Source organism: Theropithecus gelada, chromosome 5, assembly GCF_003255815.1.
Source record: "Theropithecus gelada isolate Dixy chromosome 5, Tgel_1.0, whole genome shotgun sequence".
Taxonomy (NCBI): Eukaryota; Metazoa; Chordata; class Mammalia; order Primates; family Cercopithecidae; genus Theropithecus; species Theropithecus gelada.
Window position 1 is genome coordinate 66782034 of NC_037672.1, and position 22454 is coordinate 66804487.

Genomic DNA, 22454 nt, shown 5'->3' on the forward strand with positions numbered 1-22454 from the left:
TCTTGCATTTAGATGTTTAGGTATCTAGCAAAGCCAGAGAAATTTTTCCTCTATTATTTCCCCAAATATGTTTTCCAAGCTTTTAGAATTGTCTTCTTTCTCAGGAACACTGATTATTCTTAGGTTTGGTCATTTAACATAATCCCAGACTTCTTGGAGGCTTTCTTCATATTTTCTTATCCTTTTTTCTTTGTCTTTGTTGGATTGGGTTAATTCGAAAACCTTGTCTTTGAGCTCTGAATTTCTTCTACTTGTTCAATTCTATTGCTGAGACTTTCCAGAGCATTTCACATTTCTTAAAGTGTTTCCAAAATTTCCTGAATTTTTGGTTGTTTTTCCTTTAAGCTGTCTATTTCCTTGAATATTTCTCCTTTCACGTGTTGTATCATATTTTGGATTTCCTTGCATTGGGCTTTGTCTTTCTCTGGTCCCTCCCTGATTAGCTTAATAACTAACCTTCTGAATTCTTTTTCAGGTAAATCAGGGATTTCTTCTTGGTTTGGATCCATTGCTGGTGAACTAGTGTGATTTTGGGGGGGTGTCGAAGAGCCTCGTTTTGTCATATTACCAGGGTTGGTTTTCTGGTTCCTTTACATTTGGGTAGGCTTTGTTACAGGGAAGGTCTAGGGCTGAAGGCTGTTGTTCAGATTCTTCTGTTCCACAGGGTGTTCCCTTAATATAGTACTCTCCGCCTTTTCCTATGGAGTTGGCTTCCTGTGAGCCAAACTGCAATGATTGTTGTCTCTCTTCTGGGTCTAGCCACCCAGTGAGTCTACCCAGCTCCGGGCTGGTACTAGAGGTTGTCTGCACTGAGTCCTGTGGTGTGAACTGTCTATGAGTCCGTCAGCCATGGATATCAGCGCCTGTTCCAGTAGAGGTGTCAGAGGGTGCAATGGACTCCTTGAGGATCCTTAGCTTTGGTGGCTTAATGCTCTATTTTTGTGCTGGTTGGCCTCCTGCCAAGAGGTGGTGTTTTCCAGAAAGCATCAGCTGTAGTAGTGTGGAGAGAGACCACGGGTGGGTGGGGCCCTAGAACACTAAAAATTACATGCTCTTTGTCTTCCACTACCAGGGTGGATAGGGAAGGACCATCAGGTATGGGCAGGGCTAGGTGTGTCTGAGTTCAGACTCTCCTTGGGTGGGTCTTGCTGCGGCTGCTGTAAGGGATGGAGGTGAGATTCTCAAATCACTGGAGTTGTGTATCTAGGAGGATTATGGCTGCCTCTGCTGAGTCATACAGGTGGTCAGGGAAGTGCGGGAAAGCTGGTAGTCACGGGTCTCACCCAGTTACCATACAAACCGAAGGGCCAATCTCACTCTCACTGTACCCCCAGGAACATCCCCGAGTCTGTTTCCAGGCAGAGGGTGAGACAGGCTTGAAAATTTGCCTGAGGCTATCCACCTGCCAGCTGCAAAAGAAAAGGACTTTAGTTCTTCCCCCTGCCTGTGAAGTCTGCACTCTGGATTTGCACCCTTTCCTGAGTTCTGGCCAGGAGGTTTCCCACCCCATTCAAATTGTTATGAAGTTCAGCTGGAGAATTCCTTCTCCCTGTGGAGTTTTACCCCTGCTCCTCTGGCCACCCTCCTGATGAATCCCTGTGGTGTCAGGCAGGAATGGGCTGGTTGGGGACCCAGCAAGCTCCCAGGGCCTTTTTGCTGCTTCCTGTACCCCTGTATTTCGCTTGGCTAACTTGACTCCGTTCTGTGTAAAGTTGGAAACTTCTCCCACAAACAGACGTTCAGCTTCTCCAGTGGGGGTGTGTGTTCAGTAGAGGAGAATCTCTGTTTCCCCCTTCCATAGCTGGGGCACTCACAGTATTTGGCGTGTCTCCTGGGTCTTGCAGGAGCAGTCCTGTTCTTTCAGAGGGTCTGTGGGTGCTCTAAAAATTGCTGATTTGTTCTTGCAGTCGATCTGGAGCTAAAATTCACAATGCAAAACTCCACATGCTGCTCTGTCTGGAGCTGCAATCTAGTCCTGCCTCCCATCTGCTATGGAATATGCATGATTTTAGAAGTAAGGATATTTATCATGTTTAGCATGTTATTTGCATAAATAAAAGGGAACCAGCTGCCAATATCCAAGACAATGAGAAAAAGACCTTGAAGGCATTTTGGAGTCCTTTGTAGTAGCCCCTGTCATCATAGGCATAGAGGCCTAGGAAGAAAGAATGGTTTCATGGGCCAGGCATAGAACTTCACTGCTCTGTGCAGCCTCAGTACACTGCTCCCTGCATCCTGCCCAATCTGGCTCCAGCCTTGGTTGAAAGGGCCCCGTATATAGCTTAGGTGGCTTTCTGAGTTGTGCCACAGTAAGCCTTGGTGGCTTCCATGTGGTGTTAAACCTGTAGGTGCACAGAGTGAAGCCTTGGCAGCCTGGGTGCCCAGGTAGAAGCCTGCTCCAGGGGAGAGCCCTCACAGAGGACCTCTACTAGGGCAGTGTGGAGGGGAAATGTGAAGTTGGAGTTGCCACACAGAGTCCCCACTACAGCATTTTCTAGTGTAGCTGTGGGAATGGGGCCACTGCCCTCCAGATCCCAGAATGGTAGATCCACCAGCAGCCTGTGCCCTGAGCCTGGAAAAGCTGCAGACACTCAACTGCAGCTGTGAGAGTAGCCTTGGGTGCTGAAACCTGCAAAGCCACAGGGGCAGAGTTGCCAAAGGCTTTGGGAGTCCACTTCTCTTATCAGTTGCCCTGGATGTGGGACATAGAGTTAAAGAAGATTATTTTGAAGTTTTTATGTTTAGTGACTGCTGTGTTTCAGTTTTGTGTGAGGCCTGTAGAGCCTTCTTTTAGCCAATTTCTCCCTTTTGGAACAGGAATATTTACCCAATGCTTGTAACACCATTGCATCTTGGAAGTTAACTACTTGCGTTTGATTTTACAGGCTCATAGGAGAAAGAAACTTGGCTTGGTTTCAGATAGAACTTTGGATTTGGGAGATCTGAGTTAATGCTGGAATGAGTTAAGACTTTAGGGGACTATTGAGAATTATGATTGTGTTTTGCAATGTGAGAAGGACATGAGATTTGGGAAGGAACAAGGTGGAATGTTATTATTTGGATAGCTTTCCCTACTGAAGTCTCATTTTGAAACGTGATCCCCGATGTTAGAGGTGGGGCCTGGTGGGAAGTGTTTGGATCATGGGGGTCGATTCCTCATGAATGACTTGGGCCATCTCCTTGGTAATAAGTGAGCTCTTGCTCTGAGTTCACTTGAGATCTGCCCATTTAAAAGTGTGTGGCACCTTCCCCACTGCCCTCTCACTCTCACTCCTGCTTTTGCTATGTGACATGCCTGTTCATGCTTCACCTTCTGCCATTAGTAAAAGCTGCCTGAGGCCTTCCTAGAAACCAAGCAGATACTAGCATATCATGCTTCTTGTAAAGCCTGCAGAACCATGGGCCAATTAAATCTCTTTTCTTTATAAATTACCCCATCTCAAGTATTTATAGTAGCGCAAGAATGGCCTAATACACCATGTCCTTCCTTCTAGGAGCTGGAATGTTCTGACTCCTAACTGCAGTGTGGCTCCACAGCCTCTCCTATCCTGCAAAGAGTCAGATGAGTTAGGCTGGTCAGAACAGAAAGGAATGTTGAACAGTCAGTGTGAGGAATTGGGCCAGTGCAGCAGATTAATTAATATGTTTTCCATTAAAAGAGATAGCTACGAACAGTGATAGGGGGAGAGGGGAAGTGGCCCTAAGGAGCAGATGGCCCTAAGGAGCAGATGGCCCAAGGGAAAGTGTTATGAAGAGTCTCACCCTGAGGCTGGGGTGAGCCAGGAGAAATGGTGCCACCTAGGATTAGCTAGTAAGGACAGGACACCGAAGGGCCATTACTGAAGGTGATGCAAGAATGGGTTGCCAAGGTGAGGGGTCAGGGAGGTGGTTGAAAGGATATACATGTGTAGGATGATTGAGGCAAAGAGGAGAATGATGTTACTGACTGGGGAACTTAAACACCAATTATGGAGTGATTCTAGACTTTGCCATGAGTTGTGTTTGCTGTGTCACTCCATTTGCCGGGTGCCTGGTGCCTGTCTGAGAGGTGGGGCTGATGTTGAAAGGAGCTATGATAGACTGAATAGGAAAATGAATGCAATTCATTCAGAGAATGCTCCCTTCCTGGAGCAAGGATATCTGATGTAGACTGTTAAGTTCTTTCCTGTTTGGTGTTGTAACAATGCTTTATTTTCAGCAAAGCCTTGAAAAATGAGGAAGATACAGAATCCATGCTTGGGGGAAATGTGGCAGGAGATGGCAACATGGACAAGCAACATGGGCTTGGCCCCAAAGTGATGGGGGCCTGGGCAGGCTGTGAAAGGAGACAGGCAATTCCCTCACTGTCCTAAATCTTTTAAAATGTAAAGGATGTTGCTGAATTTTCTACAATTTTGGGGGATGTGAGCACAGTTATTTTGTTTGAATAATAATGAGAAGGATGATTCCATAAGATGGAGTGCTTGGGGGTTTGAATTATATTACTAATTCTATAAGAATAATGAAGTGGATATTAAAAACCAGTGTTTTAATACAGCATAACTGCTTACCTGTAATTAATTGTGAAATGTAATAATGTGGTAAAATTATAAACTTTACTAGCTTTAAGCGGGTCCCCTGACCATAACTAAAAAGGTATGAGCATCAAAGAGAATAATAAAAATCAAGAATTAAAACATACTTAATTTTAAAGGAATCGTTAAGTTCCATAGTGATTTTTTTAAATGGTTGAAGGTGAAGAAAAACCTTTGCTTTACAAAAGAATGGCAACTAATACATGTGGAAGGAACGATTGCATTAGAAAATCATCATTTTGCCACCAACAGTATAATAGTCAATATAGGGAAGACTCATTCATGGGCACATAAATCAATAGGTGAAAAGTTGTCAGGGAAAAATATTCACATTATCTCCAACTATCATTTATTATTTTATTTATTATAAGGGGAAAATTATCTTCATAATAAATAAATATGGCAAATTCCTTTTTAACCAAATGATCAAACTTAGCATCATAAAAAATGACACATTATCTGCCTCCTGATGTGATGTACTATATTCAACATTACTTGTGTAATGCTGTCAAAATCTTGCCAGAAATGTTTCACCTGAATTAAATCATAGCGAAATGATCAGGCAAATCCAGGTTGTGGAATATTTTACAAAACAACTGACTTTTCAGAAATGCCAATGTGATAAAAGACCAAAAAGGTGGGGAGCTCAGGGGATTGATACGAAGAACTGTTTTAGATGAAAGAAAACTAGAAAGAGGTGACAACAAAACGCAATGTGTCATTTTCGATGGCATCCTGGAATTGCAGAAAGAAAAACAGATTTAAAGACTTTATTGTACCACTCAGAAAAGTTTGAACATGGACTATATATCTGATGATATTGTATCAAAGTTAAATACTTCGAGTATAATAATAGTACTGTGCTTATGTAGGAGAATGTTCCTATTATTGAAAGGTCAGTGAGGAAATATTTAGGGTGGAAGTATAATACCTGCAATTTTTTTTTTTTCAAACGGTACTACATTTACACACATCCATACACATACACACATTGAGAGAGTGAGATAAAACTAAGATGACAAAATGTTCAAAATTGGGTAATCTAGAAGAAATGTATATGGATGACTTTTATACTATTCCTTCCATTTTTCTGTAAGGTTGAAATATTTCACAATAATAGTCAGGTATTACCCAGAGTAGGCTATCTGAAACCAGGTGGTTTCAATAAATTATCAAGACACAATACTAGTGTCCTGTCAAAAATATTCCTGTAATTCCTATTCCGCCAGAGTGTCCTGACAGGTATTCTATTACATGTCAGTACCACCAAAGGGGAAAGTATAGCAAATGAATTAGTTATTGTCTGCAGACACTTGCTGTTATGGCTGGCTTGCAAATGCTTGGATTAGAGGGTTTAGAAAAAGAATAAATAAACAAAACTTCATGAGTTTATCCTAGTTGACAGCCCCAGCTGCTAAAGGCCTAACCCTAATGAGACGCAGGGCAGGCTGCAGTGGTGACAGTAGCTACCGTGCAAGGTCCTATTTTGTGTCAGAAAAACAGGTTTCATGCTTTGAGGGGGCTGCACAAACATGCATCCCAAAGAAAGGCAGCAAGAGAGAACTAAACAGAAATCCAATCAAGTTGAATAACCTCGCTATAATAGATAAATTATTATTTTTGTAACTTACCAAGACTTATATTTTTTCTGTGATACAGATTTTGAGTAAAGACAGTTTAAAGAGTTAGGGTTTTTTTTTTTTCCCCTTCACCGGGAAAGACTTTATCTGGACTTCATTTTTACACATACCATGAAAGCCAATTGAGAAAATAATGAAGAATTGCAAAGTAAGTGAGTGTTTTTTATGTTGACTGTTATAATTTTATGTAATAAACTGTTCTATACAAAAGTTCCCTAAGAGCTATTGTAATCCAGAAAAGTATCACTTACTGTGTTTCTTTATGACTCATACAGGGAAATCTGGTCTGGCCTAACTGAGCCAGACCAGCTGCGCACAGCAGTCAGACGCGGGCCCTGCATTGGTGGGAAAGAGACCGTCTATGACCTTCCCAGTGGTGGTATCAGCCTTTCCCTTTGATCTCTTGAGTTTGTCCTTAACAAATTCTGGGGCCTAAACTTTCTCTTAAATTTTGCTCTGCAGGCCTGGGACTGTCCTCGTTCTGAGGGGATTGTGATGGTATAGTGTATTTGGTGGGGTTGGACATAATTCTATTCAGCCAATTCATAATCTGGAGGGTTGGCCTCAGCCCTTGGGTTCCCAAGTGCCACACCCCCTTTGGGAGGTCTCCGTAGGGCCCACCAGAACTGGCCACTAGGACATTGGAGAGAGTCCTGGTGAAGCAGAATGTTTTTACGTGGCTCACTTGAAAGTGTTTCATTAAAATTGAAAAAAAAAGTACTGTTTCTATTTTTTGCTTAAATTACTGAGCAGTGTGTGCCATGACATTCCCAACTCCCATTTCACACCCCTCTTGCCCTTCACCTTGACCTTGAGCCTCACTCATTTCCAGCTCTGAGACAAAGAGAGGCTATCTATTGTCCAAATAGCTTGGTAATTTTTTAAAGATGAAATTTTAATGGTTTGTTTTAGCGGCCATGTTAAAGTGACTGTATCAAAATGTGGGCCGAGTTTTAGGTTTCCATATAACTCTTGACAATATTTTTTTTTCTTTCTAAAAATTTGTCTTGGACTGGAGGATGGACCTTCCTTGACACCTCAATCAATAGTCCTTTTTTGTTTATTTACATAATCCTTTCTGGCACTAAGACTTAGCCCGAAATCCCAGATTAGCCCCTTCTGGTCCTTCTTGGTGCTAGTTCCCATATCCTGTACTCCCACTTCCCTCCCAGACTCCGTGCCCTCTGGTGGGATCTTGCCATATCTGGGCAGATACGATGGAGCCTCCCTGTTGTAACCAGTACTGTAGGAGGTTAGGCTTTTAGGTACCGAGTCCTGTCTGCTGGTTTGAACCTCTCAGTGATGTCCACTGCTTGATTTGTGCTGTGATTTTGCCAACCTGCTTTCCTGCAGTTGGCCTCTTAGACCAGGAGAATTCCCTCCAGCCCTGACATATAGCACGGATTCTCCCAGTTCTGATTTCCTACAAGTTGAGGCCTTGAGTGGCAGGAATCCCCATGCTGATGTCAGGCTGAATGGAAAAATTTTGCTGAAGTCTTTGAAATCCACTGGGAATGACAAGATATGCTACAGAACAGAGGAACATTTTGATGATTTGATCAACTTCACTTGCCCCCTGAAGTTATATTAGTTGAAATCCTCAGGAATAACAAAAAAAGGGGAAAGAATACAAGGAAGGTAGGAGGAGAAGACAGCAAAGAGGGAGAAGACACAAGAATATAACATCTGTGGGTGGTGTGAAGTTATTGAAACATTAACTAGAGTTAGAACTTAAAATCATGGTGTGTCAACAGGTCACCGTATTGCCTATTCCCAGCTCAAGCACTTAACAGCAAAACCTGATAAAGTCAAGGAGTCTAGATCTGATTCTGGGGGAGGAGGTTGCTTACAATCACCATTAATTCCTCTTCTTCTATCTCTAGAGGGATGTATTCTTAGGGTAGAATCCAGCTCCTCTACTTTGGTACTTTAAGGACCACTATCAAAATTAGTTCCTGTAGAAACACTCTGTCTTCCAGGAGAGAAGGTTTTAAACCATGTCGCAATATACAGCAACAGAAAACAGCTCTAGCGAATTCCAGCAGAAAGAGGATTTATTGAAGCAAATATAGACAGCCTTAACAAATGAAAAGATGATAAGCCTCCCTCATAATAAGATAAATAAACTTTAAAACTACACTAAACTACAACTTTCGCCTATCAGATTGGCAAAAATCCACAGACTGGACGACATACCCTGGCAAAACTGTGGGGAAATAGGCACTCTCAGACGTTGCTGGTAGGGGTGCAAAATGATAAGCCTATGCCGTGGAGGGCAGTTTGGCAATATTCATCAACATTACAGATGCATTTATCCTTGGGCCCAGCAATCCTGTTTCTAGGAATTTCTTCTAAAAACACACCTACATACAGAAAAAATGACATATGCAGCATTGTGCTGCTTTTCACAGCAAAATATTGGGAACAGGCCAAGTAAACATTAATAAGTATGGGCTAAAATAAACTGTGGTATGGATCCACACAATGGAAATCTATACTCTATACCACTGTAAAAGTGAATGAGAATGCTCTCTGTGTATTCACATGGCAAAATGTCAAAGGGCAAAAGAATGCACATATGCACACACAATGTACAGATAGCATGCTACCTTTTGTGTAACCAAAAAGGGCGATAAGAATATCGATTTCTACTTGTATCTGCAAGACAATGCTGGAAGCATCCATACACTTCACGAGTGGTTGCTTAGAGGTTGTGAGGGCCAATGAGATGTACTGGGAGAGGGATTGAAACTTCTTCATGTGTATGTACCTTGTATTGCTTTGAATTTAAAACATTGTGAATAAATTTAGAACACAAAATAAAAAGATATTGTAATTTCCCAGGGGACCTAATAGCCAGGCTTGGAGGCTACTCATTGAGAAACAACAGACCAAATCCCTCTGCCAGCTGTGTGAAATAAGCCACACATAATCCATTCTGAGGATGGCAGCAGTGGTGGCCACAGTGACATCCAAAGGGGCAAGGCGACTGTAGTTCTAGTGGCAGTATCCGTGTCCAGTGTCAGGGATATGAGTAGAATATGACAGCGTGGCTGTCTTCACTGTGACACACAGATGGAAGGCAGTATGCCAAGCAAGAGGCTGACCCCCTCAGCTGTTGGGCTGCAGGTGACGACTAGAGCTGGAGCCCCCAGGCTGGCTGTTTGTAACAGCAAACAGCCTCAACTATTTTCCACGCTCTATATTACAAATACTGTCATTTTCTAAATGTCCTTTCCTTTAAAAAAGTTTGGGAAGCAATGGATTAGGCAGCAAAACTTTTGCAAAAAGGACCCCAGCTTGCCTCCAGTGAGGATAAAAAGCATTCTGATTTGCTAAATTTAAAGATGTTTATTTGTTTCAATGTGCTTAGAGTGGATTTACTGCTGTTGATGTTAAAGTACTCAGTGCTCCGCTCCAGAGGCTGGTATCCAAAGAAATGACTCCACTAAAGCTGCTTTCCACAGAAGGTTATTTACTTGAGGGGTCACATTAGTGAGTGTCTTCCCCAAATATACAAGGAAACTTTGGGAAGGGTGATACTTAACTTTCTGTAGTCTGTCACTTAAAGGAAGGTACAGAAAAAATAAGTTTTGATGGAGGGGGGCAGAGGAAAGCCAACATAAGATGCACCAGAGTGGACTGTCTCAAAACGTTCCTTAATTCTTCTAAAGTGTGGTGGAGATGGGTTAGTAGTTGATCTGTGCAGGGAAGTGGCAAATTGAAGATATCCAGCACAACCTCAAAAACTACAGAACAGTGCTAGTTGCATACAGTTGTGTTAGCTTATTGAGTGATGAATGCTATCATTAACAAAATCTCTTCTTGACTGTTTTGACTTTTATTCTCTGTTCTTTCACCAATACTGTCAAAGGATAGAGAAAAAACAGGAAGAGAAGTCCTTTGCCCTGACTCTAAGCCAATTCTCATACTCTTGATAGGTCTGTTCCGGATTTCACTCATCTGTCCATTCATCTATCCATCCATTTTTCCAAACATCCATACAGTAAGCATATTTTTTGAAGCATTGGCACAATTTATTTTGTACCAGGTTCTGTGCTGGGAACTGGGTATAAAAGAGGGGAAAAGTACTCAGTGCCTGCTTTCAAGAATCTTGAAGTCTTATGTCAAAACAGACATGCAAATAAATGATTATAATGTGATAAATGTTAAAATTATGGACATCCATATAAAGATCATGGAAAAGTAAGGTCTAAACCTTCACAGTGAAGAAGTGATGCTGGAGTTTATACTGGAGAAAGGAGCTTATTATATGGCTCCTTTAAATGAATTAGAAAAAGGCACCCTGTCTGGGAGGACAAAGGTAACCCTGCCAAGCTGGACACAGTCTTGAGTCAGATGCAAGCACTGGTGAATGAGATTCAGGCTGAACATCTCCCCCCAGGTCAGGATAATTTGTGCATCCTTCAGATTGTCCAGCTTTCTGCTGCAGCTCTGTCCCTTAGATATAATTCTCCACAGGCTGCTACGTCAGGACTTCTCTTTCATTGGCTTAGTCTAAGGGCCTCCCGGAAAAGTGGATAGGTAGATGGGTGGGGGTGGGTATCAGCTTAACTCCCTCAAAACAAGGAATAGAAGAATTTTTTTGAGCCAGGTGGTGCTGATGTAAACTGTTATTTTTACTGCTTTATCAGTGTGCCAGCAGATTACAAACAATCTGAACTTGCTGGCTATATGAGTGAATCCACATCTCAATACTTCTGTTGTTTCTTCCCTTTTTCCTTTTGAAGACTTGGAATAAAACTTCCTTAGAATGAAGCAAATTTGATGTCTTTATTTTATTTCTTTATTTTTGTCAACAAACCATCAGGCAAAAGGATGCAATCTAAGGGAATTTATGACAGAGTCTTATTGGAAATTGTGGTAGAGATTTAAAAAGCTCAGTCTCTGCAGTTGTTTGTGAATACAGTAGTCCCCCCTTATCTACAGGGAATATTTTCCAAGAGCTGCAGTATATGCCTGAAAACATACACTGTTTTTTTCCATACAAACCTTCCTGTGATAAACTTTCCCCTTTTTACTCAAAGGAAACATGTTACGGCTTCTCTTTGGCATATCTGAATTGCCAGCATTACTACTTTTGTGCTTTGGGGCCACTATTATGTAAAAAGAAGGTTACTTGAGCACAAGCACTGCAATACTGAAGTGGTTGATCTGATAACCCAGACATCCACTGAGTGACTCATGGGTGGGAAACAGCACAAATACTATGGACAAAGGCAGGATTCTTGTCCTGGGCAGGAGGGAGCAGAGCACAAGATCTCCTCACACTCCTCAGAACAGTGTGCAAGTTAAAACTTAGGACTTCTTTATTTCTGGAATTTTTCAGTTTACATTTTCCAACCAAAGTTGACTGTGAGTAACTGGAATCACAAAGGTAAAACTGCAGGTAAGTGAGGACTACTGTAACTGCAGAGAGTTGCAGTGTTGCATTGTTTTTTATTTCACAGGACATTAGTGTTTGCGTATAGGGAAGATGCTCAGCTTATGTAAGCTAATAGAACACTTTATGGTGGCCTGGTCAGGAAACAAAACACCATTTGAAATGATTGGAGTCATTTCTTATACATTTCACTTTACTTACAGCAGTGAGAAACTGGGCCACACCTTTGAAAGTCATTTTTTTTTTTTTGATATTATTCAATACATTTCTGATACAGGCTTTGGTTCAGATACATAGCTTCTCTGTACACAATGTGAATGATCATTGTGTTTTATTTTAATTCTATCTTTTCTCTTCAGGAGCTCAAAGGGAAACAAATCAGTTTTTCCAGTTAGAAGAGTAGGAATGGGGAAAGTGAGAAAAACTGGGGGAAAACGGAGGAACAGAAGCCAAAGGAGACAGAGGTGTGCGGGTTGCTACCACAGGCTGCAGTAGACAACAGACATCTTTCGTATGGGCAAGTCACATGGGCTCTTGAGACTTAGCTATCTGTAACAGTTCCCAAATTAGAATGGAATTCATTGCATTGCTTTCTTATGTCGTTGGCTTGATGCCAGTGTCCAGCATGCTCGAGAAATCTGTTTGTGAAAAGCAAGACAATAGTCAGCAAAGAAATGGATTCCATTCTTGCACAATGGAATTTTTATTCTTATTTTAGAAGGTATAATTTCAAGTGGCATCCCTGGTGTTTGTGTTCATTCACAAATTTTGATGACGATCTATTAAGACCCATGTTTCTTACTTTTTCTTTAGGGAATAGTTGCCTCCATAGTTTATGACTTCTTCTGCTGTACAAGGCAAAAGTTGGTCATTTTCTGGTCAATTTGTTCATTAACAACAAACAATAGTTTAAATCCATCAGGTGGGAAGTCCACGTTGCCTACATTTGCTGGATGACTGCAAAGACTCCTCTCTCCCTGAGACTGTTAGAAGTCTCTCTCATTGTTTGCGAGTGGCTGGCAGTCTTCAACACCACGATCCCCACGCTGCCTTTGACACCTACTTTTTGGCACACTGCAGCTCTGCACACATACCTGTAACCTATCATAAATGAGCAGAATTTGAGATGTGTTGGTTGGAAAAAGACGAGTAAATTTCATCTTTCTAAACCTATAATTTCTGATTTGGTTTAAAATTGGAAGGATTTAAATAAAGTCTAGTTAATCAACAAATATTTAATGACTTCAACTATGTGCCAGGCACAAGAGTATACAGCAACGGACTTTGAGACAGGGGCTCAGTTCTCGTGAAACTTGTCATCTAGGGGAAGAAGACAGACAATAAACAATTATGAAATAAACAAGGTAGTTTCAGATGGTGATCAATACTGGGAAAAAATGAAATACAGTGATGTGCCCGTGGGAAGCTATTTTAGGTTGGGTGGTCAGGGAAGGTCTTTTTGAAGAGGTGGCTTTTGATTTCTTAAGCTATGATTTACTGCAATTATTTATATGATATTGCTATGATTTATTCGTATGCTAGCCTGAGTTTCATTTCTATTAACACATTCAATCTACACAGTAGCCATATGAGAAAGTACTATTGCCTCCTTTCTATAAAGGAGGAAACTGAAAGATCTATTTAGAGACTTGACCGGGAACACACTGGTGGGCAATGGTAGAACCAAATTTGATCTCAGGGAGTTTAGCTGCAGAATCTGTACTTATAACCACTACATATATTGCCTGCCCTAAGCTGAAACCTGAAGGATTCAAGCCAGCCATGCAGTTGAAAGCAGCTGTATTAGGCAGAGGTAAGAGCCAGTGGAAAGTTTCTGAACAAGAAGGAGTTTGTGGAGTCTGAGGAGCAGATCAAAGACCATTGAACAAAACAGGAGCAGTGGGTGATGAGGGCTCAGAGCTGAGAGAAGTCAGACCATGTAAGACCTCATAGTTCTTGGTAAGGAGTTTAGATGTAATTCTAAGGAAAGCCATTACAAGAAGGAAAGCAGTTCTGCCTTTAGACTGAACTAGAGGGGACCCTGTCCTGGGCTCCATGCTTTAGTAAAACACACACACACACACACACACACACTCACACACACACACACACGTGCATGCACATGAAAGATTCTTCAGGCTCTAGGCATTGCTTAACAGTGAAAATGGTGATACAAATGATAATCTATGTGCTTACATTAAAATGGTTTTAATACTTTCTGCAAAGTGATAATTGTATGCAGCCTCATTAAAACATTTTAATGTAGTAAATAAAATTTGAGATTTATTTTTGAATCTAAATGTTAACTTAAGAATTTTATTCCCTGGGCATGGTGGCTCACACCTGTAATCCAAGTCTTTGGGAGGACAAGGTGGGAGGATCGCTTGAGGCCAGGAGTTTGAGACCGGCCTGGGCACCGTAGAGACATCCTATCTCTAAAAAAATATTTTATTGACAATCTTGTTTGCTGCTTTCTCAGCAGGAGAAAATTTCTCCAAGTTGAAATTAATAAAAAAAACTAAGAAGAATAACTAAAAAGGGAGTCTCATTTGACATTACTATCACTAGAACATAAATTATGTGCAAATATTGGTTATAACAATGTAATTACTGATTATGCTAAAATGAAGGCAAGAAAAAATAAGTTTTATTTCATAAATAGATAATAATTTGTGGACCGTGTAAACATTATTACTCTTACAAACATTGCTGGACCATCAATGGAACACTCAGAGATGTGTAATGATAATGAAATTTAGTCATCTTTGATATTTTGCCGGCTTTTAATCATGTGAAAACCATATAGAGTTTTTTCGATTTTTTGTTGTTAGACACAGACATGGCTTAAAGTAGGAGGATGGAATATATTTTATTTAACAGGTATTAGCTTGATCTATTAATTTAAACATTTAAATAAACATTAGGTAGCCTCTATTAGTCCCTCTGCCGAGGCCTGCAAATGTAAGGAGAGGACCTAGGAAAGTGACAGGATCTGATTTACATTTTTAAAAGATGAGAAAAAGCAGCAAAATGATACTCATTTCTGAGAGTGGTATTACCTGATTTATGTTTTCAGAAGACAAAAAAAAAAAGCCATATTCATTTCTGAAACACAAAATTTTAAAAAATATTCTTCATTTATTGATTTTTTCTTAAAACTTCAGATTAGACATTGAGTGTGAGGTAGAAGAAACACGGACTTTCGCTTAATCCTTGCAGTACAACATATCAAGTCGGAATTCTTGGATGCTGACTTCCTATGGCTGTGATTCCCAGTGCTGCACCTTAGAAGTGCTTGTGGGGTTTATAAAGAGTACCTTTGCCAGAGGCCCAACCCCAGAGATATGAGTTAATTGGTCTGGAAAAAACTTTTTATAAGAACTCCTAGGTCATTCTTACGTGAGGTCAGTGTTGAGAACCATTGCTTCAGCAGTTCCTTGCTCTCTTAAAACTGGCCTCTTCTCCCTTGTTTGGTAATTTCAGTGATTTGTTCCCCCTCTTTTCTTGTTTAGGCTTTTCTGGTAGGAATCATCTCTTTATTCCCCTGGCAATTTTCTTTTTAAGTGGGTACAAAGGAAATTATTATCACTTTATTGGACCATGCTTAGAGGAAACAATAAAATAACATGAGGGCTAAAAATATATTGACTTAAGATGCCACCTCAATGAGATTTGAACCTGTAACCTTTTATACCAGCCCCAGGGAAATGACATATGATGTGATTAAAATATTATTAGACAGAATAAATATACAATGTATAAGTATAAATTCACAAATCTGGATTTACATTATACATCCTAGGACTAACATGTGGCCATCCATGCCAGGGTTTCTCTGAATACATTTAATGTTGGACTCAGGGCAAAGTTCCTTCCCAAACTTTGTAGCAAACTGAGTGATGATGCCATTATGAAGCACAGAGCACCTGAGCCCATAAACAAGGTGTACCAGAGGGACGATGAGGCTGGCTGGGAAGACTTTCATGAGACAGAATCATAAAACTGCTTTGAGAGACCTCTGCTAAAAAATATGGCTGTGGTTAACGTGGTTGTTGCCCAGATTCTAAGCAACAACCTTTTGTTATCTGAGGCAGTAAATTCCTTTTATTATCATAAACAATAAGCCTCTTGAAAGGACAGAATCAAGGAAGCTTCAGAGTACAAGAGGTCCTCTGGGTACTGATTTCTTGTTTATAGGCCCTTACTAGCAGTTTGCATTAGTCTTTTTGATATTTTTTTCTTTTTATTGAACCCTTTCACTGCATGTTGTCTGTTCGTGTATGTTAATTTTTTTTTCCTAAAGTTTTTCCATGCCTACTAGCAAACTACCGTCTTCTGCTACCAGAATTGCTCTAACAGCCTCCTCATGCTCTCCCTATGTCCTGTCTTTGCTCTGTTTAATCTACTCTTTACATTTCACCATCGTGATCTTTCTTAAGTGTAAATGTATTATGTACCTCTTTTGCTTAAAACCTCAATTATTCCCCATTGCTTGTAGGTTAAAATTTAAATCGTTAAAGCGGGCTGACAAGGCGCTTTATAACAAGTCTTCTGCCTACTCTGTCCCTTCCTCTCCTCCCACTTGATCCTTACCCTCTACTCCCTTCTTACCAGTTTAGGGTGATCCACTAATATCCTGCATCAGAATTATCTATGATGCTTGTTAAAAAACCCCCCAGATTCCTGTATTCCATTTAATACTGATTAAATCAGAATCCCAAGGATTTACTAAAGGGAGTCTTCTAAGTGCCAATTTGAGAACCATTTGCCAGGCTATTGAAATTGCTTAATAGAGATGAAACACAAGCCACCTGGATTGCAATGGATGAAATATGGCCAGGGCTGCTATTAAAGGATGATTTCAAAGATAAGAGAGGACTTGTTGGGCAAGAATACTGACTACTCTCTGTGGCTGCTGTGTCTGACATTATCACATTTAGAAATCTGAGAGTCCTTAGGATATACCTTTGAACTTTTTTTTTTTTTTTTTTTTTTTTTTTTTTTTTTTTTAGAGATAGAATCTGGCTCTGTCACCCAGTCTAGGGTGTAGTGGCATAATATCCACTCACTGCAACCTCTGCCTCCAGGATTCAAACGATTCTTATGCCTTAGCCTCCCAAGTAGCTGGTAGCGGGGATTATAGGTGCATGCCACTGCATCCGGGTAATTTTTGTATTTTTAGTGGAGATGGGGTTTTGCCATGTTGGCCAGGCTAGTGTCAAACTCCTGGGATCAAGTGATTTGCCTGCCTCAGCCTCCCAAAGTGCTGGGATGACAGGTGTGAGCCACTGTCTCTGGTCTGAATGCCATCTTTTAAAACACAAGCTATCTTAGACACTTAGCTTGCAAAAAGGCTTTAACTTAGATTTTTAGAGACCTGGATAAAGTACAATGAAAAGTGCATGGGATTTAGAGTCAGGTGACTTGAGTAAGGTTTGAATTTGTCTTTATTGATACTTCCACCTTGGGCAAATTATTTTAATTTCCTGAACTATAGTTCCCACTTCTGTAAAACCGACTAATAATATTTGTAAGTTTCAATGAAGTGAAGAAATGTTTTGTAAATTGTCAATTGCCATCACTCAAGTTGGTGGTTATTCTGTCTCTTTCTTTAAATTTGAGTGAAGAAAGGGGAGAGAACCCAGGGATGGCAAGTAATGGGATGTTTACTATTCGGAAAGTATTTTGATGTGAACTTCAGTAAGAATATAAAAAATCCAAATTTGTGGAATATAGCTAAAGCAGTGCTTAGACAAAAATTTTTGGCACTAAAGTTGAAAATGTTTACCCTTAAAAAGAATACTGTTAAGCAAATGAAAACACAAAGCACAGATTGGGAGAAAATATCTGCAAAACATGTAACTGACAAATGATTTGTATCTAGAATATATAAAGAACTCCTACAATGAAAGAGTAAGAAGAAAAATGACCCAACAAAAATGGAAAAAAGATTTGGACGGACTTCATCAAAGAAAATATATGTATGGCCAATAAACATGAAAAGATGCTCAACATCATTAGTTGTTATGGAAATGCAGAATGAAACCACAATGTCATATTACTACATATTTAGCCACTTGAATGGCTAAAATTAGTAAGATTGACTATATCAAACATTAGCAAGGATGTGGAGCAACCAGAATACTCTCATCTGCTGATGGTGGGAATGTGAAATAGCACAATCACTGTGGAAAATAGATTGGCAGTTTCTTAAGATGTTAAACATATACCATACACCGAACCATTCAACTCCTAGATATTTACCCAGGAGAAATAAAAGCATATGTCCACAGAAAGACTTGCACTCAAATGTTTAAAGCAGCTTTATTTTAATGCCCCAAACTTTAACCAACCCAAATGACTATCAACATGTAAAAAGATAAACAAATTATGATCCATTCATATAATGGAATATGATTCTCCAATCAAAAGCAACTATCAATACATGCAACAATATAAATAAATCTCAAAATAAATCAGCTATATAAAAAAGACAAACAGAATATATACTGTGTGATTCTACTTATATAGGATTCCAGGAAATGCAAAGTCATCTCAGTGAAAAAAATTAGATCAGTAGTGGCCTGGGCACAGAGCATAAGGAAATTCTTGGGTGTCATGATTGTGCTCATTATCTTGATTATGAAGATGGTTTCATGGGTGTATATATAGTCAACATTTATACAACATTTATCAACATTTATACAACATTTATCAACTTGTAAATTTTTAAACAGGCGGCTTATTGTATGCCAATTATAACTCAATAAAGCCGTAAAACACAATTTTTAAAAAAGAGCTTGCATTTTGGAGTCATATGACCTAAATAAATATTGACCCTGCTACTAACTGAAATTTTGACCTTGGGCAAATAATTTTGATCTCTCTGAGTCTCAGTTTCTTCGTGTGTAAAATGAGACTAATACTGTTAGTAGATTTAAAAGAAGTGAAATAATCTGTTAACTGTTCAATGGCATCACTCAAGCTGATAGTTCTTGTCTCTTTCTCGGTCTCTGTAAAAAGAGGAGGGCAAAGAACCCAGGAAAAGCCGATGAGGGGATTTTTGGAATTAAACCTCATCTCACATGCTTTGAGATTTGTCACCTTACTTTTCTTTTGGTGGCAAGTTAAACTAAGCAGAAAGACTTAGTTTCTTATTTCCTTCTTATTTCTTATTTCCTCAGAAGAGTCACTGGGTGGGCAATGAAGATCTCTACTTTGAAGGGTGTGGGGTTTGAAGGGAGTTCTATCACTCTATCCTTGTCTGATTTTATAACCTTTCTCATCCCTCTTCAAAGTGTTTATGACAGAGAAAACAAAAGTTTTCAATGATACGGATCTCTGGCCTATGGGCTATTGCTTTAGATGTCAGCTGTAAGGACTTGTTCTAGTGAACATGACTTGACTTGTGCTATATCCAAATTGATGGAACTTTCCATCTATTTGTATTTTTCTCTATCACTTTTGAAGTATAGTATTATTGTTCATTGTCTATTTAAACTATTTGCTTAAAATGATTTTTTTTGAGAATGTTGTCAAACTTCTTAAGCTGAAAAAAATTGAATTACAAAACCCTAGCAAATGGCAGATAAGTTTGATCACTCTTGTGATTAAGGTTTATATTTCTGATGTTCAGAAGAATGAACGTAGCCACACAAAGAGATTTAAAACAATAGTCATAACTTGGAAATGATGGAAATACAGCTGCCATGAGAAAGGCTGTAAAATCAATGTAAGTGGGTTATATATGCAAAGTTAAAATAGCTCCTAGACCTATAAAAGCAGACCATAATTTGTCAAGGGCACTAAAAGATACAGGTATAGTACATGTGTATTTATATTATATTTTATATAGCATATATATACACATATACTATATAAAAATAAATTGTATATACATACTATACACTACTATAGATAATATATACATATACTATATGTATACTTATATATACTATATGTAATAGCATATAGTATATGTAATATATAATTTATTGATAGTATATTATACATATAGTATGTGTGTATAGAAACATCATATGTAATTTATACATATATTAATATATAATATATGTTATATATACTATATAATATATAATGCATACATATATTAATATTATATATACATATACTATATATAATATATATAAAGAGTATTAAATTATTTGTCAGTGAGAGATGATATAGGTCAGCAATTGAAGAGTAGGAAATAAAAAGGCAAAGGCTGGCCATGCCCAGTTGAATTCTATTTTGGGAAAAGATTTCTTGTTTGCTCAAGGAGAGGTTTTGGCCTACCTGGTTGATATATTTGATCATTTGAAGATGAATAGAGTGGAATATCAGAACTTCATCTCATTAAATACTTTTTTTCCACTCTTGCCAATCAACCTTCTGATAATTTGGATTCTGATGAAGGCCAATCAGCCAGGAGCAGAAGCCCATGTCAGGATGATAGGAACATATAGTGACTTACTATCCACTGCACATTGCAGTTATACTTTTCATTCTAAATTAGTTGATATTTTGGTTTTTAGTATCATTTTATTATGAGCTTTGTTAGTGTGATTGAGCATCTGCAAATCTGACTGGCCCTGGACCACTGACCAGGTTAGGTGTGCTTCATTTATCAAAGTTATACATTACTTCTATGTTGCAAATTCAGTGGTCGCTTCTCTGCTTCCATATTATTTCACCCTTCAGGAGTATTCAACAGAGGTGCTTGCTTCCTTCTTAGAAACACTTTGTTTTTGAGTCATTTATGATATCTCTCTACCCTGGTTTTCATCTGATTTCACTGGCATTCCCCCTAAGGATCCTTTGTCATTTCCTCTCTACTTGACCTTCATGTTAGAGGAGATCTTGTTATTTTCAATCAAGAACCTTGTGTAAGTCCATTCTTGCGTTGCTAGATAGACATACCTGAGACTGGGTAATTTATAAGAAAAATAGGTTTAATTGGCTCACAGTTCTGCAGACTTTACAGGAAGCATGGTGCTAACGTCTGCCAGCGTCTAGAGAGGCCTCAGGAAGCTGAAAACCATGGCAGAGGGCAAAGTGGGAGCAGGCGCGTCACCTGGAGAAAACAGGATCAAGCAAGAGAGAGAGTGTGGAGGGGGTTGGTGCCACATTCGTTTAAATGACCAGATCTGTGAACTCAGAGGGAGCGCTCATATATCACCAAGGAGATGACTCAAGCCATTCAAGAGGGATCCACCCCCATGATCAAAACATCTCCCACTAGGCCCCACCTCCAACACCGGGGGTTACGTCTCCACGTGAGATTTGAGCAGGGACAAATATCCAAACTATATCAAACCCTATTTCAAACAGTGATTTTATTCAGTCCTATAACTAAAACCATATATGTGTTGGTGACTCCCAAATTTATCTCTCTCTCCTCTCTCTCCTAAGCACCAGACTCACATATCCAACTGCTTACTCAGCATCTTCACTCAAATGTCTCATAAACATCTTCAACTTAATATAGCTAGAACAGAACTCCTGATTTCATTCCCAAGACTCCTTCTCTCCCAGTCTTTCTCATGTCAGAAAATGACATCGCTAACCACCTAGGTACTTGGGCCCCACACCTAGAAATTATCTTTGAATTATCTGTTTCTTTTAACCCCTACTTAACAACAGCTGTCTCACCTAAGCATATTCAAAATTTCTTTACTTCCTTCCATTTCTATTGCTTCAATCCTGGTTGAAACAACTGTCTTTTTTATCTGGTCTACTGCAAAAGCATCATACTTGGTGTCTGATTGCTCTTGCCTCACAGTAATCTATGCTACAAAATAATCCCTTTTGTATAAATCTTTTAAAAAATAATTATTTTGAACAATCTCAAATTTGTGGAAAACTTGCACAGTACATAAAACTCAGTTTTGGAACCATTTTAGACTAAGTTACCAATATGATTCTGGTCACCTCTTAATACCTTAGTGTGTGTGTGTGCGCATTTCCTACAAACAAGGGAATTCACCTATGTAACCATAATACAACGATCAAAACTAGGAAATTAGCATTGCTACGTTACTATGTTTCACCAATTTTCCTAAGATGGCTTTGTAGTACAATGATCCAATCTGGAATCATGTGTTGTCATGTCTCTTTAGTTGCCATCAATCTCTCGATGTGAAATGGTTCCTCAGTCCTTTTTCTTTTTGACTTTCATAACTTTGTCACTTTTGAAGATTACAGGCCCATTTGCTTTTTAAATTTCCTTAATTTGCTTTGCTGATGTTTCCACATGATTCGATTTAGGCCGTGTATCTTTGGCGGGAATACTGAAGAAACAATACTGTGCCCTTTGTGCTGCATCCCATCAGGTGCTGCAAACTTTTGATGTGTCCCTGTGCTGATAGAGGTCACTCAGATCATTTGTTTAAGGTGGCATCTGCCAGGCTTCTCCAGCCTGAGGCTATCTTTTTTTTCCCTTGTAATTAGTAAGTATCTTGTGGGGAGGTGATTTCAAATTATATAACTATTTTGTTTTAATCAAACCTTCAATTGTCTATTTACTCACTTATTTATGTCAGTGTGGACTCATGATTTTCTGTTTATTCAATGGATTATAATTTTTGCTATCATTTATTGTTCCTAGTTGCTATTAATTATTTGTAATTCTGGCCAGTGAGATCTTCTTCAGGCTGGCTTTTGTGTCATTCTGGAATACCTTCTTGCTATCTGGAACAGTAAGATATTTCAGAATCTTTCCTTGCTCCAGCTCTGGAAGCAGCCATTTTCCCAAGGAGCCATGATTCCTTTGAGAGAAGAACAATAATTGGAAGCCAGACCTGGGAACTAGATACACTCATTGCTGTTGTGGTGTTG